The sequence below is a fragment of the Camponotus vicinus genome, unplaced genomic scaffold (genome assembly GCF_025532165.1).
Source record: "Camponotus vicinus isolate PSW18456_S1 unplaced genomic scaffold, iyCamVici1.0 SCAF_8, whole genome shotgun sequence".
NCBI lineage: Eukaryota > Metazoa > Arthropoda > Insecta > Hymenoptera > Formicidae > Camponotus > Camponotus vicinus.
In genome coordinates this window covers 4804599-4810692 of record NW_028141980.1, presented here as the reverse complement: position 1 = coordinate 4810692, position 6094 = coordinate 4804599, and the positions used below count along the sequence as shown (strand labels likewise).

General features: G+C 32.3%; 1 pseudogene; it reads right to left on the bottom strand.

Moving 5' to 3' along the window:
- Positions 1-3364, bottom strand: LOC145976025 (uncharacterized; annotated as a pseudogene).
- Positions 3365-6094: the final 2730 nt, after the last annotated feature.

The window sequence follows — 6094 nt, the reverse complement described above, 5'->3', positions numbered from 1 at the left end:
TCATTTTGGAAAAGGCGACAGTCTATTTTCTGCTACAATTTTTAAAAAATGTTGTCTCATATATTTCACATTAGTGGAATATTTCTCCGTACAAGGATTTCCTCCTAAGGCTATAGTTGTAGCGAAAGCTGCAGCATAAATTCCACAGGATATACCATCAGGTTGTGCTTGAACCGTTTCAAATATTATATTATTTTTATTAATTTGTGGATAACGGCGATGAATATAATTTTTTTCTTTAGGCACCAATTTATCGTATGTACAACCAGGTAAACTATCGTACACTCAAAGTTTGGTGCCGTCAAAAAAAATACATCGCCAATGATCACTACAATTTCCTCCAATATAATTTGTAAGCTTTTGTCGCTACGACTTGCTACAATTATATGAGGATATTCCAAATATAGCACACTTTGTGTTTCAAAATGAGAATCATCTCTTATAACGCGTAAAAGTAGGTCTAATGATTCGTCATTTATTTTGCTATCTATAGGTAAAACATTATCCTTTACTACATATAAAGGAGCAACTGAATTATCTAAAAATTCTCTTTGCTTTATTATATCGTCTTCAGTTAGTTCTCTATTTTTGGAGTAACTAATAACGATGCAATCGTCATCTTGTTCTGCACTCGGAGCAGTAACAATAGTTGCTTCCATTGCTAAAATATTCGAAACATTTATTTCAGATTCGAAACATTCATCTTTTTGGATAATGTTTTCGTCTTCTGAATTACATTGTCGAAGACTTTTTCGATTAATTATTTTTTTCGCTGCTTCTTGTTGAGCTTCAATTATGTATTTTGGATTTCTAATTGGCATATGCCTATTATGCCGACTATCCAAGATTTCTGGAAGCATGCAATCATAATAGAAACGTGTTAAAAAGGGCAGCATTTTATTATTCCAAAATACATTGTCCCTATTAACACGTACTATTTTCATGCTTTTTGGCGTCCATACAGCGAAAATACAATAATCTCGCTGTGTTATATTTAACTGCCCTTGAATTTGATAGAAAAATCGATGATTCTGATTCATCTTATTTGAATTTTTCTTATCAAAGATGCCTTTTAGTTGAGGCAGCGTTTTTATGGCCTCTTCCGCTGTTAAATGCTCAGCTGACAGAGGACATTTTATTTCTATCAGACCATCTTTATCAATGAGTCCATCAGGAGAAGCACCTAAGCATGGATTTTCTATGTCAATGAATAATCCGCAAGTTTTAATCTCCTTTTTTAATGTTATGGCCAATTCTGTTTTCGCAATATTTTCTTTCTCGCGACCATATTTCATTGCCGCGGTATCGATTGAAGGAGGAAATAAAATATTTTTTACAATTGAGGCGCAAGACGTTGTCGGTCTCATGCGACATACGATTCCAAAATTAGACGCCGTCAACATTTCCTGTCTCAACGAGTGCCACAAATCAGATTCACTTTGCTCCATTGTATCACGTTCAATTTGTCTCCAATTTTTGGCATTTTCAAGCAACTTTTCCAAATGATTTTGTCGAAGTTGCTCAAAAACATCAAGTGGGAGATCCGGTTTTTGTGATTGCGGACCATAATAGCAATCTGTTCCTGATTCCCGCTTAAACTTTTTTTGCCTTCCATTCATTTCTCGAGATTCTCTGGTTCTTGCAACTTTTGCTTGTCGTCGCTTTTCCAAAGTCTCGATAATGGAAGGAACACTTTTAGATATATTTTGATGCACTTGCGTGAGAACTTGTTGTGTATTATATTGTACAACTGCCCCCGCAATTCTAGCATTATAGGAGCCTCGATTACCAAAATTGATGCGTTTTCCACCAATTTCTTTGCAGATTATCGAGTTGAATGATTCTGCAGGATTATTCGTTAATTTCAGCAATAAGCTATCCGAATAAGCGCTTAAATATATCATAGCACTCTCTATTTTTTGATAAAGACCGTGCAACTTGAGAAACGATACATAATTTTTCTTCATTTCGTCAGCACAGTCACAAATTCGACCGCGTTCTTTACAGCGTTTATGTTCACCAAATATATGGCTAGGAATATTTAATATATCTTTTTGCAATTCCATAGCCTTATAATGGTCAGGTTGCTCTTCTTTTCCTCGTAAATCGATTGCTTTTATCACTTCTTTTCGTATCTTCAAAATGTTGTTTTTTACAACATTTCGTAGATAGACGAAACCACGCTTTCTTTGCATTTTTTGCTGAATTGTTTCTGCTACAATCCTCAACTTTTTGCACAGATTGCGAAGCAAATGATTTGTACATTCAATTTTTTTCACGGTGATCATTTGTTCGCGATATGGTCTGCTATCAACGATGATCTGATATACGCTGCTATCACCATCGGCAATAATTGTTCTATAGATTATTCCATGCATTTCCAGGCTACTTTTAAAGCCTTCTGCTATGGCATCGCTCTCCATACTTGTGGAACTTGCGTTACGATCGAAATTTTTGTAACATTTATGGTGTTTTGGTTCGATTCTATTTCTTTCCGCTATATCACATATCGTGCAAAATTTATTGCGGACACCGACAAAAAGAATCTTTTTTGTGCGGTAACCAATTATTGCACCAACGCCGGAAAGAGAATCGTAGGCGTTACCATACGATCTCTTCATCCAACTACCATCCGCTATAACAGTTATATACGGAATACCGTTTATTGTTTCTTTTCTTTCGAGAGCGAGTTGCTTTTCAACTTCGCCAGCTATTTTCATATTTTCCATAGCTGTTGTCTCAAAATCATCGATTACATTTTCTCGATATTTCATATAAGTTTTATCGGACATACATGGAATGTTCATAGCTGCACACAGTTCTTCCAATTGGGCAAAACCAATTCCAACTGTGATAGTTCCTGCTACAGCAGCCGTATTTATGTCCAATGTTTTTGGCTCTGTGGGTTCTGACCAGATGTTCATAATGGCACATTTGGCATTTGAAGAACAATTGCGTCATGAGCCCACGACGATAAGAATTTATGAGTTTCCAATCTTTAAATTGGCACTCTATTCCTCGTGCATGATTATTGAAAGTTCTATGGATTTCATTCCACATAAAAGAAATATCGACAATTCGACAATTCGACGGGCAAATTTTCCTCGATACAAAAAGAATCTAGAAGGTCTTTATTATCGATAACAAGTGTATTGTTATCGTCGCAGTTGTCAACATTATCATAATACATACCTGACTCTGAAGTTGACTCTAGGCATTGAATACTTTGGGCACCAACTTTCGAATCCATCATATCGGGAAGTAATTCCACCGATTTCTTAAAATCGATGGATTCATTGTTAGTACCCTTACTAACGCAAGCATTCCTAGAGTTTATTTCTTTTTCGATTTGCCTCAATAACTGCCGCCTGTAAAGAAAAATTAATGGATTAGTATTTGTAAAATATTAAAAAATAATAAAAACTTGAAAAAAATATGAACGTTTAATCTCTCAAAAATAAGTGCAGTCTTTTGTTTAGTTTTGATCGAATAGCTACAAAAATTAATTATAATACAGTACATAATTTTTGCAAACAAAAATGCTTGAAATATTTTATAACAATTTTATAAAAACGCACACCGTATCTGGAGCAAAATACTTATAAAAATTACTAGCACACGAATAGATCGCTTCTGGATTTTTTTCAGAACGCACATGCATACCGTAACTGAAGCAAAGTATTTATAAAAATTACCAGCACACGAATAGATCGCCTCTGGATTTTTTGCAGAACGCACATGCAAACCGTATCTGGAGCAAAGTATTAATAAAAATTACCAGCACACGAATAGATCGCCTCTGGATTTTTTTCAGAACGCACATGCATACCGTAACTGAAGCAAAGTATTTATAAAAATTACCAGCACATGAATAGATCGCCTCCGGATTTTTTGCAGAACGCACATGCAAACCGTATCTGCAGCAAAGTATTAATAAAAATTACCAGCACACGAATAGATCGCCTCTGGATTTTTTGCAGAACGCACATGCAAACCGTATCTGGAGCAAAGTATTAATAAAAATTACCAGCACACGAATAGATCGCCTCTGGATTTTTTGCAGAACGCACATGCAAACCGTATCTGGAGCAAAGTATTAATAAAAATTACCAGCACACGAATAGATGGCTTCTGGCACTAACTACTACAACTACTACACAACTACTACAAAAAAATACATAACTTATTTTAAATGATTTTACTTAGTATAACTTATTTTTAAGTACAAAATAAACAAAAGACTGCAAAAAATGTTTCAGAAATTGTAATTTTTTTCAATATCATTGGTATACAAAATATTCAAAAGTGCCGCATACGCTTTGCGCCATTAGATAGAGAATAAAAATCTAAGAAAAAACGTGTAATTCTATTTTTCGATGCAATGAATAGTTTCATTGCAAGTAATTATTGTAATCAATCAATCAGCGCAGAACTGCAACAGTAAGCAAATAGCGAAACGCGTGAAGCGCGGAAGGCTGTGATTCCGCCGCTCGTTTACTCTTATAATTTCACACTACCTGATAACAATATGCGATGAAACTATTTATCACATAAAAAAATAGTATTACATATTTTTTCTTCAATTTTTATTCTTCATCGAATGGCGGTGAACGTATGCGACATTTTTTAAATACCCATTATATAAACTTGTTGTTATAAAATATATAAATATAAAATAATATAATAAATGTTTTTTAAAAATTTTAACAATGCTACAAAATGTAAGAAATAAAATAGTAATTGAATTGAAAAAATATATATAAAATTATATACATTATGTAAATATTTTATACATATTTAAAATATTATGTTTTGAAAATTTATTCTACTTTATTTAAAAATTTAAATTTTTTTCATAAATATTAAATTTAAATTATTTTACTAAAGATATATTATAAAGAAGATTAATTTTGAAAAATGTTACAAAAATAATATATAAATTGGAATTACTGCTATATGATATTGAATATTTATAAAATGTTCAATATCATGTAGCAGTAATTCCAAATTTATTTATATATTATTTTTGTTACATTTTTCAAAATTAATCTTCTTTATAATAATATCTTTATGAAAATAATTTAAATTTAATATATTTATTATATTTATGAAAAATTATATTTAAATAAAGATTTAAAAATTTAAATTTTTAAATACAGTGGAACAAATTTTCAAAACATAATATTTTAAATATGTATAAAATATGTACATAATGTATATAATTTTATATATATTTTTTCAATTCAATTACTATTTTCTTTCTTTTCTGTAGCATTGTTAAAATTTTAAAAAAACATTTATTATATTATTTTATATTTATATATTTTATAAATATTTCTAACTGAAAATTTATAATTATTTTTAAAATCTATGGACGTATTTTATTTATGCACGCATGTATGTATGTATGTATGCATGTATGTATGTATGTATGTATGTATGTATACGAGGGTAGGGTGAAAAGTTTCGGGCCTCACATAGAAATGGCGTTATTATGCTTATTTTTTTGGCGGCGTTGCATGATTTCATATTTCATCAAGTTACCACAAAAGTTTCAAGTCGATGCGTTACTTCATATAGTTTTGACTGACTAAATTAAGTAACGCATCGACTTGAAACTTTCGGAGTAATTTGATGAAATATGAAATCATGCAACGCCGCCAAAAAAATAAGCATAATAACGCCATTTCTATGTGAGGCCCGAAACTTTTCACCCTACCCTCGTATATGTATGCACATATATGTATCAATGGAAATATGCTCACCTTATAAACCAGCCTTTCTTGAAGGAAGCTCTGCGCCGAGTCAGAGGCAAATGTATTTTATCATACTTTCGCCCCATTATGTAGACACACTGTGATACACTAAAAACTCTAACACTACAAAATAAACAACACAAATAAAAATTTATTTTATTAGTTTTTCACTATATCGCTACGATCTTTTATCGATACGATCAGGTTATAACAGTAACGTGTTATAACAGTCGCGCGCGCTTTTCTTGTTACGTACGTACGTCCTGCACCGCGCGATACGGAGTATCTGTGCAATAGACAGGCGCACGCATGTGAACAGTGCTGCCAGCGTATCTATT